The sequence below is a fragment of the Carex rostrata genome, chromosome 15, assembly GCF_964058835.1.
Source record: "Carex rostrata chromosome 15, lpCarRost1.2, whole genome shotgun sequence".
Classification (NCBI taxonomy): Eukaryota; Viridiplantae; Streptophyta; class Magnoliopsida; order Poales; family Cyperaceae; genus Carex; species Carex rostrata.
The window spans coordinates 1,457,988-1,477,545 of record NC_135932.1 but is presented as its reverse complement, the minus strand read 5'-3'; the positions used below and the strand labels follow the sequence as shown (position 1 = coordinate 1,477,545).

The window sequence follows — 19,558 nt, the reverse complement described above, 5'->3', positions numbered from 1 at the left end:
AGGGCTATTGTCGAAAATAATCCACCTAATATACATCCTGCCGAAAATATTGGAAATGAACCTGTTGCCGAAAATTTGGAAATTGAGATAAATCCATATCTTACCAAATTAGGAAATGTACCTGCTGCCGGAAATGAAATAAATTCATATCCAATAGAATTTGGAAATAAGTCAAATCAAGATCATGCCAAAAATGCAAACCAGTCAAATCAGAGCCATGACCCAATTCAGGTCATCCAAACAGATCCAATTCGGGTCATCCAATCTTACCCAATTCGGGTCATCCAATCTGAACCGAATTTCAGGATAGACCTAAATGATGCAGTAATACAATCCGACCAAGTATCACAAGGGCCAAGATCTCCTGAGGATATTCCCGAGGTAAGTGCTACTAATACTCTCCGTAAATTACCATCTAGAAATAACCGAGGAAAACCACCAAAACGGTACATTCCGGAGGATGGAACAAGTGAGGAAGTAAGATACCCTATTGCTAATTATACAACCACTGAAAAATTGTCAGAACCTTTGAAAGCCTTTGTGAACCAAATATCTTCAGTAAATGTACCAGAAAAAACAGAAGAAGCCTTGAAAGACCATAATTGGGTAAAAGCAATGAAAGAAGAAATGAATGCATTAGAGAAGAATGGTACATGGAAATTAGTAACATTACCAGAAGGGAAGAAAACAGTCGGGTGCAAATGAGTATATATTATAAAATACAATGCAGAGGGAAAAATTGAGAGATATAAAGCAAGATTAGTTGCAAAAGGATATACACAAACGTATGGTGTTGATTTTCAGGAAACATTCTCACCTGTTGCAAAATTAAATTCTGTCTGGGTTCTCTTATCTCTTGCAGCAAATCTAGACTAGCCACTACATCAATTTGATGTTAAAAATGCATTTTTGCATGGTGATCTGAAGGAAGAGATTTACATGGATATCCCACCTGGATATTGGTACCCAGAAACAACTATGAAAGTGCGTAAGTTGGAGAGAGCACTCTATGGGTTGAAACAATCACCAAGAGCATGGTTCGGACGATTTTGTCAAGCAATGAAAGGTTATGGGTACACCCAGAGTGAATCTGACCACACGATGTTCTTTAAGAAATGTCGAGGTAAGATATCTGTGTTAATAATTTATGTTGATGATATGATTATTACAGGAGATGATCATATGGAGATAAAAGAATTAGAAGCTAGATTGTCAAAAGAATTTGAAATGAAAAATTTGGGTGGTTTGAAATATTTTCTTGGAATAGAAGTATCACGAAACAAAAAAGGTATCTTTCTCTCTCAAAGAAAATACATACTTGATCTTCTAACTGAAGTTGGAATGATAGATTGTAAGCCAGCAGATACACCCATGGTTCAAAATTTAAAACTGGACATAGACCCAGATGGAAAATCTGAAGATAAGGAAAGGTATCAAAAATTGGTTGGAAAATTGATTTATTTATCTCATACTAGACCTGACATAGCTTATATAGTGAGTGTTGTTAGTAGATTTATGCATTCTCCAAGCAGAGAGCACATGGAGGCAGTAGTAAGAATCCTGAGGTATCTGAAGGGTGCACCTGGAAGAGGAATCTCTTTTCAGAAAAACCAACACATGAATATAACCGGTTACTGGGACGCTGACTGGGCTGGATGTGTGGTTGATAGGAAATCTACCGCGGGATATTTTACCTTTGTAGGTGGAAACTTGGTAACCTGGAAGAGTAAAAAATAAAATGTAGTGACACTCTCCAGTGCTGAGGCTGAATTTTGAGGAATGGTAAAAGGTATTTGTGAATTGTTGTGGTTGAGAAAACTATTAACATAATTAGGCTTTGAGCCCCGTGCTGAAATGAAACTTTTTTGTGATAATAAAGCTGCTATAGATATATCTCATAATCCAGTGCAGCATGACAGAACAAAGCATATTGAAGTGGATAGACATTTTATCAAAGAGAAATTGGACTCCAAGATTATTTCCATGCCATTCGTGAGATCACACGAACAATTGATAGATATGCTCACAAAGGCGGTATCAAGCAAGGCATTTGAGGAATCTCTATCTAAACTCGGTATGACAGATATCTACGTATGAGCTTGAAGGAGGGTGTTGAAGTTACAAGCTAATACGTACAACAAAGTCCACATCCGATCTAGAAGAAAATGAAGAAGGAAATCATATATTCTTGGTTTATACGGCTGGACCAAAATGTTCTATATTTCCTTTATTTGTCATGATTGATTGGTGTGTAATTTATTTCCAAGTTTAGATTGGATTATGATTTGTTTCTAAAGAGGTGAACTTTGCTATAAAACATTCTTTGTAACAGAGAGAAAAGCATGGAAGAAAAACAAATATTTAATTGAAATAAACAAAGGGAGGGAAGGGAGATTCATGGGAGTGATTGTGTTCTTGTTCTTTGTTATATTATTCTAATAATTTTGACACTAAATGATCGAAACTCATCAATAAATCATATATATAGACTGAATACTAAAATCACAAGAGATGCAGATTGCACACTAATAAGTAATAATGTATTACTATTAATGTCTTATCATTAATGGGGTATTGTAAAAGGGGTGTTGGACAAGGAGATCCATTATCTCCATTCTTGTACATTTTAGTGGCCCATACACTTAGCAAGATTTTTAACAAAGGGAGACGAGCGAATAGTATTCAAGGGTTAGACCCTCCTTGTGTAGATAGCCCATACCAATTGTTATTATGCGGACGATACTATACTCTTCTTGGCTGCCACTGAGGAGAACGTCGAGTCCGCGTGGTGGGCAATGATGGGTTTTGAGGCCTTATCTGGTATTAGAATGAACCTTGAAAAAACTGAAATATATCCTCTGAACATTGACCCCAACGTCTCTACTCTTAACCATACATTTGGGTGTAGATTGAGAGAATTCTCAATTAAGTATTTAGGTTTACCTTTGCATAACCAGAAACTTACAGGCTGATTGGAAATTCTTAGTTGATAAAATAGAAGCTAGATTACCTAATTGGCAGAGACAACTCTTATCAATAGGCGGTAGGGTTACTTTAATAAATTCAGTACTTTGCTCTATCCCATTATATGCTTTGTCGGTTTACCAAATACCCCTTACTGTTATCTATAAAATAGATAAAATTAGGCATAGATTCTTATGGAAAGGTACTGAAAAAAAAAATATGCTCTAGTGGCATGGGAGAATGTCTGTATAGCAAAACAATATGGCGGTATAGGAATATTAGATCTTAAGGAAATGAACATCTTTTTACTGTTAAAACGATGGTGGAAATTGAAAAATGACACATACTATGGTACTTTAAAGGATATTATAATTTACAAATACATTACCCATCATCATACTCCCTCTCCCTTTTGGCAAACAATTTGTATTTTAGAACAAATCAGATCTATTAGTGTAAGGTACATCACAGGTACTTCATCTAATTGTAGCTTCTGGAACGATATTTGGTTTTTAGATTGCTCTTTAGCTACTAGATATCCCATTATATACAAAAAATGTAGGAATAAACATGTACTACTTAGGGAGGTTATAGAATCACAGGGTTTGATAGTCTTATGTAGGAATAAACAGCTCGATCCATTATTTTTTTAATCAAATAATCTTTACTTTGTTATTGGGCAGGGAACACTTCCGAGGTAGTGCAAATGGAGGTGGGTGCTTGGATGCCAATTCTGGAGGATGCAATCCCTTTAAACCAGTTTATGCCTTTGGAGATAGTGGTGTACCAACCACTTGAGTCTACTCCGCAGATATGAAGACAGTGCCACTCAATTTTGAACTTAACTTTCCTTAGCCTCTTAAAGTGTGGCTTAGTAATAGCTAATCTAGATTACTTTTAGTCACTAGACTCCTCTTTAGTTTGGTATATGACTTGTTTGGTATGTATCTTATATTGCAATTGGATAGTATCAATATTGCTGATTTTGTTTTGCTGGTATATTGCAAGGGTTGGCGTACCACTGTGGGTACTTTGGTATTAAACGGGTGGTGTAATATATTTCCTGTGGAATGGTGGAATGGGCCTTTGGCCTTTTTAAAAAAATAAAAATAAAATAAGTAATAATGTATTAAACTGAACAATAAAACAAATAGATAGAATCTAGTTAGGGCATTTAAATGGTAAATAAGTCCACGCACTTTCATTATTTGGTATTGCAGCGACGCTGTTATTCCAAATAAACCCATTTTTTTTCTTTTTGATAGTTAGTTGGCAACTTCTACAAGACAATAAGAAATGTAATTGTTAATAGTTAATAATGTTCACTAGTCAAAACACAATGTTCACTAATCAAATTATCTGATAGCAATTCATGATGGTGATAATAATAATAATATTCGTGTGATATATCCATTTATAAAATTACGCTGATATATCCCATATATTATTGCGGCCACTGTAATGTTCATATCTAATTAAAATTAAGAAACAGAGCACGTACGTTATTCACATATATATGAGAGACCCAAAGAATTAACAACCTAAGAGAGTGGTTGTTGAGATTCATGTATGTTTATTGCATTAATAGTAACTATAGGGTTATATTGGTAAGAAAGTAATTATATAGAAAACTGCAGGGTTATGATTGTAATATGTGATGCTTATATATGCTCAAGAGAACAAAGGAAGAAACAATTCATTTTTGAACCATTAGTCTTTTTGGTATCAGAGCTTAAAAACAACACCCTAGTTTTTTTTTTCCGATTACTGTAGCGCGAGCTACAGTACCCGTCGCCCAAGGCAGAGAGGAGCCTTTTCCCTCCGCCAGGACCACTGAGAGTCGTCGGAGCGCCGCCTACCTCCGCCTGGGTCGCTGCTGGCCTGTGCAGCCGCTTAGGATGCCCTAGGTCGGATCAGCTCCGCCCAGATCTGGTCAGCTCCGTCCAGATCCACACTGCTTCGCCCCGATCTTAGCAGCTCCGCCCTGGATCTGCGGCCTCCGCCCTGCTCTTGCTCCGCCTCTCCTTCCCTTGATCGCTGATCCGAGCTCTGCCACCCCAGTAGCTTCACTTACTGCAGCTCCTGTTACAGTAACTCCAGTTACAGCAGGTTCAGTTACTGCAGCTCCTGTTACAGTAACTCCAGTTACAGCAGCTCCAGTTACAGCAGCTTCGGTTACAGCAGGTCATTTTTTTTTCTTCTTCTAGGCCAAACCAAAGGTACGAAAGGTTGTTCTTTGCTTGATTTGGCCGGCGTGGGGGGCCTACACCCCACGATACCCGAGATGCGGGTTTAGATCGAGTTTTCGATTGAGTTTGGGCTCGAATCTTGATGAGATAGATCAAGATCGCGTCAAAGAAGAGAAGAAAAAAAGGGGAGATGGTTTAGATCTGTCTTGAGGTGCAAGATCGAGCCTTTACGTGTGTTTGAGAATGTCAGGAGATGGTATGGGAGGTACATGATTGGAATGTCTAGGCAAGATCGATCCTGAGGTTCTGAAGGTCTTGGTCGGGCTCATACAGGGAGCTAGTGCCTCGACCAAGACTGCGGTCTCAGCACCTGCTCTGGTGCAGGTGAAGCTAGATCTTCAGAATGTGGAGCTGAAACTTGATGGATCAGCCACGTATTTGAGCTGGTCGCGTCGGGTTAAGAGGGCTCTATCAGGAAGGAACCTTGAGGGGTATCTGACAGGTGAGAAGGGGGAACCAGCGAAGGACTCGGTTGAGCACAATGAGTGGAAGACTACTCATAGCCTGCTGCATACTTGGCTTCTGAACTCAATGGTTGCATCTATTGCTGTCACGGTGGATGGCATAGAGGCCGTGAGTGATGTCTGGGGGAAGCTGCAGAGGATCTATGCAGGAGCCGACAACAACTTGAGAGTGTTCCAGATTGAGTGGGAGATAGAGGCAGTGGCACAGAGAGAGAGATCGATCCAGGAGTATGCCGCAGATCTGAAGTGACTGTGGGCAGACTATGATCATTTCTCACCACCCGCGAGCTGCAAGGACCCCGAGTGTAAGAAAGGAGATGATAGAGTACAGAGAAGGACTATGCACTTTATGAGGGGGTTGAACCCGGCATTTGAGCCAAGGTGTGCGGTGCTACTAGCTCAGCCGAAGATTCCCTCACTGGATGAGACAATCTCGGCTATGATACAGGAGGAGAGCCGGATGGGACTGCAGGCTGGGGCAGGAGGACTTCCACAGGTGAAGTCAGCTCTAGCAGCCTCCAACTTAGGTAACACAGGGTACAGAGGCGAGACTCGACAGTGCTACAACTGTGGTGAGGTAGGTCACCTGAAGCAAGCTTGTCCTAAGCCACCCAAGGAGAGAGACATAGGTGGGAGGGGGCAATTTGGGAGTCGTGGACGTGGTCATGGGGGCCGAAGAGGTGGAAGAGGAGGCAATCGGGCAAATATGATGGTTGCAGAGGAGGAGGAAGCTATTGTGGGGTTATCCGAGGAGGATTTGATCATGGAGATAGTCAGGAGGAGGCAGAAAGGAACAAGTGAGAAAAGTGTAGTCGATGATGCATCCACCTCATCTTCTGTCAGGGGTAACTTTGCTTCTGTTGCTTACACAACCACAGGTGCGTGTGATACACTTGCTCTTACCTCTATATCCACCACTAGATCACCGGATTGGATAGTCGATTCTGGTGCATCTCGCCATGTGACTGGTGCTGCTAGGGAGTTTTCTTTCTATACTCATCTAGCGGTTCCAGAGAGCATCCGGACAGCCGATGGTACGGCCCAGCCGGTGGTTGGTACGGGTACGGTGAAATGTACCAACACTCTGACTTTGTCTAATGTTTTGCATGCTCCTTCTTTTCCTGTGAATCTCCTATCTATAAGTGCCATTATCTCACAACTAAATTGTGTTGTTTTGTTTGATAATCCCAAGGTGATCTTCCGAGAGAAGGGGATGGGCAAGGTACTCGGGACTGGGACACTGCATAAAGGCCTGTGGTACATGGATAAGGAGGGTATGGGCTCGGCCCTCTCATCCATCGTAGAGAAAGCTAGAAGAGCTGAGAGAAGTGTGGAAGACTTACTGCTGCTCCATCATAGGCGCCTAGGTCACTCTTCATTTCCGGTTTTGAGTAGGTTGTATCCGTCTTTATTTGAAAAAGCCAATAAGGAGAAGTTAGTGTGTGATGCATGTGAGTTAGGCAAACATACCAGAAGCTCTTATGCTAGCTCTGGTAGTAGGAGATCTTGTAATTTCGATTTGATTCACTCGGATGTATGGGGACCTTGTCCCATAACTACTTTGAATGGTTTTAGATATTTTGTGTCTTTTATTGATTGTTTTTCTCGTTTGACTTGGCTTTACTTGATGAAAAACAAGAGTGATGTGCTTGTGTGTTTCAAAGATTTTCACAAAATGGTTCAGACTCAATACGGTGCAGTTGTGAAGGTATTGAGGTCTGACAATGGGACAGAGTACACGAATAAGGCGTTTGGAGAGTACTTGTCATCCCAGGGGATACAGCATCAAACCACGTGTCCATACACACCAGAGCAGAATGGGGTAGCAGAACGGAAGAACAGGCATCTCCTTGAGGTAACTCGGAGTATGATGATTTCGATGAAAGTTCCAAAGCACTTGTGGGGGCAAGCAGTTATGACAGCAGCTTACTTGATCAACAGGATGCCCTCGCGGGTATTAGATTGGAGGTCTCCAATTGAGATGCTGACAGGTAAGAATGGAGATATTCTTCCTCTCAAAACCTTTGGGTGTGTGTGTTTTGTACATGGCAACAGGCCAAATGTGGGAAAACTTGATCCAAGGGCTGTGAGGTGTATCTTTGTGGGGTACTCAGCCACTCAAAAGGGGTATGCGTGCTGGAGCCCGGTTGAGAGGCGAATGTTTGTGAGTATGGATGTTACTTTTCACGAGCTCGAATCATACTACTCCTCAGAAACGACATCACCATTTGAAGACTCGCTCGATACAGGAGGTATGAGACGAAAGGGGAGTAGTAGTGATGGTGAGAGGAGAATGGCAAGCATAGGTGATGTTGGTTGCCCAATTGTTATTGAGAATTCGGCTGTGGTTGAGCCGGAACAGGAGAATTCGGCTAGGATCGAGCCGGAAGTTGAGAGGATTGAGCCTGAAGGTGGTAGAACTCAGGTTCAGGGGGAGTCGAGATATGGTGAAGTGTATGTGAGGAGAAATAAGCAGAATGAGGGAGCCTTACCTATAGTGCCATTTGTGCCGAGTCCCTTGTCCTTGCCTACTCCGACTCTTGAGACACCTTCACTATCCACCTCAGACCCAGAATACACAGGTGATATGATTCCTCTCTCTACTCCTCCCACTCTCCCATCGGTAAGGAGGACTTCTCGCGAGAATGCAGGCATTCCTCCTAACCGATATGGTTTTTCACATGACATTGCCAAATTTGTCTCTTACTCACACATATCACCTGTATATGGAGCATTCATTGCATCATTAGACACTGTCTCTATCCCTAAGTGTTGGCAGGTTGCTAAAGGAGATCCGAAGTGGCAAGCAGCCATGCTAGAAGAGCTCAGTGCCCTTCGCAAGAACAAAACCTGGCAACTTGTGTCATTACCACCAGGCAAGAAGGCTGTTGGATGCAAGTGGGTCTTCACAGTAAAGCAGAATCCAGAGGGTCTGGTTGAGCGCTACAAGGCTCGGCTAGTAGCGAAGGGGTATCGTCAGACCTATGGCATTGACTATGATGAGACCTTTGCACCCGTGGCGAAGATGAGCACAGTGAGGACATTGGTTTCCATGGCAGTGAATAAGGGATGGCAGTTACACCAACTTGATGTGAAGAATGCCTTTCTTCATGGTGATTTGTTGGAGGAGGTGTACATGGAGGTTCCACCAGGGTTTGGCACGAACCAGACAGTGGATAAGGTGTGCAGGCTCAAGAAGTCGCTTTATGGGTTGAAGCAGTCTCCCCGGGCCTGGTTTGATAGGTTCAGGAAGGCTATGGTAGGCATGGGCTATCAGCAGATCAATGCTGATCACACGGTGTTTTCTCGACAACATGTTGGTCATATTACTATGCTGGCCATGTATGTCGATGATATGATAATTACCGGGGATGATGAGGGGGAGATTGCACAATTGAAGGCAAGATTGGGAAAAGAATTTGAGGTGAAGGATCTGGGACAGCTTAGGTACTTTCTTGGGATTGAGGTGGTTCGTGGAGCAGAGGGGATTGTTCTATCTCAAAGGAAGTATGTCCTAGACTTGCTCACTGAGACAGGCATGTTGGGGTGCAAGCCTGCAGTTTCTCCAATTGATGTGAAGGCCAAGATAAGTGCAGAGGCAGGAGAACAGGTTGATCGTGAGAGGTACCAGAGACTGGTAGGCAGATTGATCTATTTGACACATACACGTCCCGATATCTCATTTGCAGTGAGCGTGGTGAGCCGCTACATGCATGACCCTAGGAAGGGTCATATGGACGCAGTGTATCACATTCTGAGGTACCTGAAGAGTGCACCAGGGAGAGGCTTGTCTTTTAGGCAAAATGGACACATGAATATTGAGGGCTACTGTGACTCTGACTGGGCTAGTTGCCAAGATGACAGGAGATCCACAGCTGGCTATTGCATGTTCGTAGGGGGCAACTTGGTCTCTTGGAAGAGCAAGAAGCAACCAGTTGTTGCGAGATCGACAGCAGAAGCCGAGTACAGGGCTATGGCATTGGGAGTTGCTGAGATCATATGGTTGAAAAGGTTGTTGGAAGAGCTTAAGGTGGATCACGGAGCTCAAATGAAATTGTGGTGCGATAGCAAGTCAGCGATCAGTATTGCCAACAATCCTGTGCAGCATGACAGAACCAAGCATGTGGAGATCGATAGGTTCTTCATAAAGGAAAAGCTAGAAAGTGGACTATTGGAGCTGAGTCATGTAGCTACTGGAGATCAAGTAGCCGACTGCCTCACCAAATGACTTAACTCAATAGATCTAGATAGGTTTTGTGACAAGATGGGCTTAAGTGATATCTTTTGCCCATCTTGAGGGGGAGTGTTGAGATTCATGTATGTTTATTGCATTAATAGTAACTATAGGGTTATATTGGTAAGAAAGTAATTATAGAAAACTGCAGGGTTATGATTGTAATATGTGATGCTTATATATGCTCAAGAGAACAAAGGAAGAAACAATTCATTTTTGAACCATTAGTCTTTTGTGGTAAAATGTTTAACAGATCTGTATTGACTTCATGCAGCGCATGGACTGTAAAATCAAAACAGATCTGCATGAAGTTAAAATCGCTCTGTTAAATTATTTACCCCTAAAAGAGAGAAGTTTCATCTTATAGTAATGTGTACCGAGTAGTCTAAGAGAGAAGGCACAATCCCTATCATGCCAACGCGGCTCTATTTGACATCACATTTTTTTTATACTTTGGTATATACCTTACATGTTCCTATTATTATATCTCTCGTTGTCAATTACTTAATGTGTTCCTCGTGCTTTTCTTCCATCTCTTCACTTCTCTCTCTTCATATATATATCAACAAGTCTTCGTTCTATAGGAACAATAGAAAATCAAACAATTACAAAAGAAGAAGAGAAGAAAAAAAGGAGAAGAAGGAAATTATTATACAAGAAAAGGCAAGCTTCTAATTAATTAAGAGATATGGCTTTGGGAACTCAAGACATGCCTACAACCTTCGATACTCAATCGGAGGTCCTAAACGGATCTATGTCAATGCTTTCATTTCTACCCATTGGGGATAAAGAGAGTCCTGTGGACCCGGTGTTGTGGACTGATGAAGAGAGGATGAAAAGAGAGCTGGTGGCTTGGGCTAAAGTTGTGGCGGCCATGGCCGTGCATGCATCCTCCAAGTCGCAAGTTTCTAGTCATAGATAGCCCTATTTTTAGGTGGTTTTGCAACATCCCTTCCATTATAGATTCAAGTTTTTCGCTTGTGTGCCCTTGGGTGTGTAAGTTTCCTAGTTATATATTAGGAGGGAAGTTTCTTGATAGATTTTGTTATTTCATTTTGTTTTTGAAGGGGCTTGAACCTTCTATACATAAATTCGGGTTACTCCTATGTTCTTATTGATTGATCAAAGGTGGTTGTTCTGATACAGATAAATCAAGGGAAGATAGAATGGAAATTACATAAAATTTGTATATGATGTTTCATTTGATTTAAATGACAATTTTAGATTGTGTTTATTATTGTCACTTCTTTTTCTGGTAGTCGACGATCTACTTGTAAGTTGAACAGATCATCCCTATTTGGATCAAAGTGGATGGTTGATACAAGTAAATCTGAAGTAGGGTTCAAATGCCATGTCTTTCGTGCCTCATGTTCTTATCTTCGTTTACCCGACCCGTACCATATTTGATAAGACAGGTACGGGTAATATTATTATTTGTTTAGCTTATTGGGTACGGGTATGGATACGGCTAAGAGTATGAAAAAAATACTATTTCTTACCCGTCAAATATTTTGCAATGTAAAAGGTGATTAATTATCTTCCAAGATAGAATAGGCTGGAACCCATCATCGATCCCAAATTATACAGCATGTACGTGGGCCAGGATGCTGAAATTGTTATCCAGATGGCATTGTGTTGCACGCAAACCTCACCCAAGCGGTGGCCGGCCATGTCAGTCTGCAAGAGGAGGGATTGGCCGAAAGTTGGGAGGAGCGCCGGCATGCAAGAAGTGCAAGTTACACATAGACTCGCTTTCGAAATAGATCAGCGGAGAAGAAATTGTTTAATTAATAAATGACGACGAGTCTTTGTATGTACCAGGATGAAGTTGAGCATTTGAGCTCTCACACTGTGGATGAGATTTTGTGGGTGATTAATTTTGGATTGTATATTTAGAAGGGATAAATATATGTGAATAATTAATTAAGGTAGAGGATGTACTTTTTATAAGGTTGATATTTCAAATTAACTGATTGTCATGGAACATGCAATCTTCATCCTTGCATATTCTTACAAAATGGTATGTATTATTTTTAGTTTAGCCCATTAATGATATGTACTGGAAAATTTTCGGTGTATACAAAGGCATTTGTAAACCTGTTGATTACTGTTTAATTAATTTTTGTTTTATTAGTCATTTTAAAGCTATCTGAGAACAAGGTCTGAGTTAAGTTTTAAACAACAATATTATGAATTTATGACCATATAGGATAAATAGCTTTGTTCTTTTTTTTTTTTTTAAATTTAATAATACTGGTTAAGTTATAGCCAAAATAGCAATTTTTGGTTCTGAACTTTAACCCCAAATCCATTTTTGTCATCCTTTTCCAGTTCTTTATATACTTTTGAGTAACTTTCATACTTTATACTTTGAGAAAAGAGGGGAAATTAATAAAAGCTGCAATATTGAAGCTTTGTCTTGTCTATAAGAAAAATGGTTGCTGATACAGCAATACGTAATGCTTTAGTATGCAATTCTAACTAAAATTTATTGCAATTTTTTTATTAAAATAATAATATTTATGCTTGAGCATGTACAGTTGTCACCAAACAAGCTGTCCTATTCACAGCCAGAGATTTGAAATTTGAATATCTTGATAGTGTAATCATTGTGTAATGCAATTTAATTTATTTCAACAGTAATATGTGGTTGTTAGAGAAACAGATAAAAAAGTGTTTCGCTTTCCTAATAATTGCTCCAGCTTGACAAATTTGAAGATCTAATATATGGTGGTATTGATACTTACAAGGAACCATATATTTGATTTGGCATATACTGATTTTGAGGCTATAATTGTAGTATATTTGTAATAATGTCGCTGTTACATAATCTTGAATAAAAATATATATAATGTCATTGTTACTTGGCTTGGCAACAGTTTTCCTGGGATAAGTAATTTTGTCGGCCTAAACAATTATTTTTCCGGAAGCACAGGTAGCTAGTTAACAATTATTTGAGCACTTGATTTAATATAAAATGAAATTCAAAAACATAAACTTTTATGTGGACTCATCTTTAATGAAAATAAATAAGATCAAGATAATTAAGTACAAATGAAAAATAATCTTAAATCTAGCTATATATAAAAGATTATGTTTTTTTGTATGGAACATCACATATTTAAAAATTGAATGAGAATTCTTTATGAATATTAAACAGTTGGATGACCTGACTTCTAACTTTAATAAATAAAATGTAAATGACAAAGCATGATTATGACATTTTTGTAGCACTAAGAAATTATAATATTGGAACATTCATTCCTCTTAATTTATAGTTGATTTTATTTTTATTGAAAGTTAATCCGTGACTTCCTAGTTAGAATCATAATTGGTCTATGAATTTTACTTCCACCGTGTAGCCATTCCTCTTTTATTTTAATTTGGATATATACTAGGCCACTCTGCAAATTTCAAGAAATTCAACTTGCGGTCAAATTATTAATTATTTATCTAGTGAATATGACTACAATATATAATTTATACAAATTATTTTTGGAATCGTGTTGAGTATAGTTGGTTTAAGTTTTTTCTTTTTTCTTTTTTTAAAAATCTGCTTTATAGATTGATTGCGTGTAATTAATAGAAGAAAAGATATATATGGTAGTAGATATTTTGCATGTGATCAACTTGCATGTGAGGAGTATTCGAACTGATTTCTTCACAACAAGAAAGTGAAATCCAATTTAAATCCCAATATCTTAATTACACGATTGGAGAAATTAATTACATGTATCCGAACTGTCTTTATTACATGTTATATCATCTACGACTAGATAAAGATGTATATTGAACTTTTACAAAATATCTAAGAATTAATTCCTGCAGAATAAAATATTACGTATCAAAAACTCAAAAGATTTTACTGATTAACTTCTTATAAGGAAGGGATTGAGGGAAATAAATCTGCTACGATTCCAACAAGAATTGTAGGATCCTCATTTTTTAAATCTAACCATCAATATTTTAGAATGCACGAATTTCAAAAACAGTTGATTTTCATGCACGAATCTCTAAATAAATGAGTGGTTGGATTTGGAAAAGCAGGTTCCTACGATTCCTTAGAATCGTAGTCGATTTATTTCCAGGGATCGAGAGGAGGCGCTAGGCCTGAGGGAGGATAGAGCGACACAAAGGGGACCGAATCGTCTGCCCCCAGAGTCATTGCGGGTGGACCCAAATTTAAAAACAATAACAGTAATTGAACCCTTTAACCGTAACTGGTCTCATTCCGCAGTGACTCTGGGGGTAGGAATTTTCTACACCCCGGGGGGTAGGAGATTCGGTTCCGACACAAAGGGGTCAGCGAAGATGGTCGTGGATAAGAGGGTGGAGGCGAGAGAGCAGCTGGAGGAGAAAATCACCCAGACACGAATCTAAAAGCTCATTAATTATAGTTGAATTCTGATCAGCAACCTCATCAATAGCCATCAAATTACACGAATTTAAAAGCTCATTGAACTGTTCATGCGTATTACGGATCAATCTGTGCATGCTAGCTATGCATAGTACGTATCATAGACTCACTCATGCATGATTTTATGCAATCAAAATATATTTCTCTGGGCACAGCTGGATAGACTTAGCAGCCACTCACAAAGTTTTTTAAAAAATGTATATCGGTGTGGAAAGTGATATTTAGGTTGGTGCTATTTTAGTAATTTAATATTTTATATAATTAAGAAATTAACACTATATATATATTATGCCGACAAATACAATTCAACAATTAATATTTGCTTTATTCTAAATAGTTCGATTTTTTTTTTTGAAAAATAGTGATATATATCACCGATTTCATTTGAAATCATAGCATATTTTGATATAGTACCTAATTGGTTCCAAAGTCAAATATAATAAGTCTTATACAGCTGTTCAAAATAAATTAGAACTTTTTTCCACTATCCAGATTAGAACTTTTTATATACTACTTTCACACACGCTAATGTAAATAATACTTTGTCTGACCTAATTTTCCGCCGATTCAAACATACCTGAAAGCAATTGATATTAAAATGAATCGAGCAAAAGTACTAGTCTTGAATTTTTTTTTTTTTTTATTGATGTCTAGATCTAGATCGGATGGTCTAGATATAATATAATTCAACTGTCAAGCTCACAAGGATTTATCAGCATCATTTGAAAGGATTTTGCTGTGAATCCGATATGTCTGTTTTTCATCCAACGGTTCAACAAGTCAATATTTTTGCGCGATCGAGAACCATAATAATTAACAAAGGAAATTGTGTGAATATGATATTTCAATTGCATTTCATGCATGATATATCATGTGTTGAGTTTGACACATCGAAAGAACTAATATAACAAACATATTTTTATTATCGCAACATAATTAAGTACATGATATAACTAACACTTAACATTACAATTACTCAATTAACAATATAAATCATCTTTCAATACACATAGGTGATTATATATGGAGATGGTCAAATGATATTTAACATCTAGAATATTTGGTGAAATACTAAATTATCAAATATTTGTTGAAATAAATATCTTAAAAGATATTCCTAGATAATTTTTTGAAAAATTAAATATTTTGTTTCCAATATATAATTTTAAAATATTTAAATATATAAAAAGTATTTATTAATTTGGAAAATATTTAACTAAAACCATAAGCAAATGATATAATTAAATTTTCAACTTGTGTACCACGGTGATGAATCCGGACAATATAATGGAATGATATAAACTATAAACTATAAAATAAAATACGGTTTAGTCACCTTATAATTAGTTCACACGTGGCAGGGATCTCACGTAACCAAACCCAATTAAATCAACAAACAGATACAATTAATTTCTTACCAATTGACCTTTTCTGTTCTGTGTTCACAAATCACAAATGACATCACTGCTTTCGTCCCAGTATTATAAATTTATAATTAATTAATACTGTTTATTGCTGGTCGTGAGCCGCATGATCTATTTTATTAATGCTGTAATAACGACATTTGTTTTGCGTCTCCCAAATCAGAGGCGGAACTAGAATTTGCAGTGACTAAACATTATTTAAAAAAATATATATACTTTTAAAATTATAAAAAATATATTATTAAATTAAATGGCAACGTTTTACTAAAAGATTCATTTACTGCGTTTCAACAGAAAAAAAAAAAAAAACAAAATAATTGAATCAACACACCAAAAGAGTTGCTAGCATTGTGACAAGATACCCGAATTATACCCGAATTATACCCGTTTAATTCTTTTTTTGGGTGATGCCGAACCGAACACCGAATTATTCGGTTGACCGAACTTTGACCGAATTAAACCCGAATAATTCCAGAATTTTACGAACTTTTTCCGAATTTTACGAATTATTCACGAATTTTTCCTGAATTTTTCCAAGAACAATTATTTTTTTGGTTTTTTATTTTTTTGCTCCCTTGCAAGACTGAGATTTCTGATCCGGATAATTCCGAATCATTCCCGAATTATACCCGAATTATACCCGAATCACGAATTTTTGATCTCGCCGAACCGAACCCGAATAATTCATTTGTCACTATGGTTGCTAGTACATACTAAAAATAAAATAGAGAGCTAATACATGTAGAAAGAAAATTATTTAAATTTCATATATAAAAATTTAAAAATTATGGGAATAAGCACCTCCTAACTATAGTGAAGATCGTCTCGTGCCCCAAATATTGTTGTTTAAATGTTTAGGATGCTTACAAAAATAGTATATCGATCGCTAATTATTATTGCATTTCAAAAGGAAAAACAAATATTTGCTTATTTCGAAAAAAAAATTCATTACAAATATATGAATATAATGTGAGCACTAAAACATTTAGAAAAATAACGGGGGAATTTCATGTATATCCCTCAAAAATCTCAAAATTATGTATTTTTCCTTCTAAAATTTATAATATTATCCTTCTAAATTTTAATAACTCACAAATTTACTCAATTCATTGGATTTTCTATAAAACTCATTTTAAATTTATAAAGTACTTATTTTATCCTATATAATAAATATAAAATATTCAACTTGTTTAAGAGAAATATTTAGTCTTCTAATTGGTCGATTTTGAGACCAAATGGTTCATTTACTTGTGACGTAGACACAGATAAATATATATTGCCTAAATGTCATTGTGTATGCGTCACAAGTAGAGAAATAAAATATTTGTTCTCGAAATGAAATATTTTTTCTTACACTGACTACATATTTTTACATTTTAATAAAAATTAAAATGAGTATTTCTGTGAATTTTTGAAATTTAGAAGGGAAAAATATGATATTATGAATTTTAGAGGGAGAATTATGTAATTTTGAGGTTTTTGAGGGTATACATGAAATTCCCCTTTATCCCCAGCAAAAATTTTGTTCATTTACGAATACATGAATATAATTGTTGCAAATCATTTATTAAAATGCGAAGTACCTTTCAGAAAACCCTGTCAAAAATAATTATAAAATTTATGAATAATTGATAACTTAACATTAACATGCCTGTTAGATGGATAGACTTTTTTTGTGTGAAAGAATTAGAATAATTGCAGACAATAGAAAAATACATGGTTAGCACACTTGCTTGCAGTTGGATCACTAATTTATTTTTTCTATTGCGATAATTAATATATTCCATCATGATAAAGGAAGTATCGTATTGTTAAATCTAAAGAAATATTTATTTTCTCATGAGTTGTATAAGCATTAAAAAAGATGACTGAGTATATATACATCGAATCTGACCAAGTATCAGATTTTGATTAAGCTAAAATTAAAATTTTAAAATAAGTTAATATGTTGTTAGATTCTGATTGGCTAATGCTACAATGATATTCCAGCGTAATTACACAAATATCGATCACTAATTTAATTGTAATTTATAATGGCAAATTGAACGGAATATTATAAGATTAACAATATGTCTTTATATAATCTTTTTTCTTTGTAATTTTTTTAATTAATTTTAAAAATATTATTGTCAAGGATATCAACCCATAAAATTAATACTGTTTATTTAACCCCAAACTTAGCCCTTTTATTTTATATTAATTTTTAGTATAACCTCTTGAAGGAATGAAGCAAGATAATTTAATACGGTTCAATGAAGATGAGTTCAATAGAGTTCATTGAGGAATATAATATTTTTGATCCGAAATGAAGAGAAAAATGGATTTCTTAAAATCCATAACAACCTCAATGTTGTGATAAATTGCCCACACGCCATTGATCTAGGGTTTGAAGGAGATGAAAATACAACACAAATTTAAATTTTTCAAAAAAAATTGAAAAGGCGGCGGAGAAGACTAGACATACAATAGTTGTCGGAGGAAATTATCCGTGCCATTTTCAAATGTTGTTTTACAAAATTTTAAAAATTTTCATTTCTAGTCCTTAATTTCTTATTTTCTACAAAATAGTCCTCTCATTATTTTCATCCAAATCAGTGGATGGAGAATCATATAACCATGAGAACTCAATTAATGTTTTTAATTTTAGTCTACAATTAATACCGCCTTCATTCGTTTATTTATTAGTACTGTGCTCAGAGACAGGTGTACGTCAACACGGAGCCTATTCCAAATAATTAATGTGTTCTTAAAAATATTATTAACCGATATAAGATTTATAAATTTATTTACTAACTTGTTACAATACGTTTTGAATTTAAAGAAGACTGGCATTAATTAGAAGTAGGTGTGTGAACGTACGGATACGGTTAATCTGGATTATCCGTATTCGCTCCCTATCAAGTGATTATCTGAATTCGGATTAAACAGATACGGATAATTGCGGATACGGATACGGATATTTTTTGCATATGGTGAAATAATGACAGATATAGATATGGGTAATTTTATGAAGATGAATATCTATATCCATATCCACAATTATCCGGATCCGTAATTGCTCCCAACCGGTTCAGACTTTACTACTCCGGATATAAATTATTATATAATTATTTCATATTCATTTTAGTCTTGGTTGTGGGATAAATTATAATACGATATAGTTTTCAATTTAATTTTTTTTTTGCTGGTGATGGTGCTACAATAACGTTATTTTCTTTCATTTTTATCTCCATTTCTTTACTCTCCAGTCTCCATTCCATTCAAGACTTTAGCCCGTAAATGTGATATGTTTTTAGCCTCTGTTAAATAGGTTTTAACCATTGTTTCAAGACAACAATAAGGCACCCTTTTGTATCTTAAAGTGTATAACTCAATTATTTGTTTCGTATCTGTATTCAAATCTGTTTTCATAGATTATCTGCTCCGTGTCCATATCTGTTTAAGGCGGATTTAATTTTAAATTTTGATATCCATTTATTATCCGTATCCGCTAATTAAAAGACAGATACGGATATGGTATTAGTATTATCCGCTCCGTTTACACCCCTAATTAGAAGGGTGCATTTCCATCGTAGTGAATTGGGTAGGTATATCCAATATTTTGTGATTTAAGATATTTCTCCATAAAAATAAAAAAAAATCATTAATTTTGAATCTAAACTTACTTTTTTTTTATATATAGAAAAGTGGAGATCAAACTTACCAACTTCTATTTAATTATTCATAAAAAATTCCTCATTTCGATTTCACCAATTGTATCTCATGTATACGTTTGGGTAACACATGAATAGCGCTAACCCAGGAAT

At 36.5% G+C, this 19,558-nt stretch overlaps 1 long non-coding RNA gene across 1 annotated transcript; it reads left to right on the top strand.

Moving 5' to 3' along the window:
• The first annotated feature begins 10,358 nt into the window (after positions 1-10,358).
• On the top strand, positions 10,359-11,961 carry LOC144566329 (uncharacterized). The gene is made up of 2 exons (XR_013515173.1): positions 10,359-11,326; positions 11,437-11,961. It is a non-coding gene; the product is annotated as an uncharacterized LOC144566329 (long non-coding RNA).
• The last annotated feature ends 7,597 nt before the right edge of the window (positions 11,962-19,558 follow it).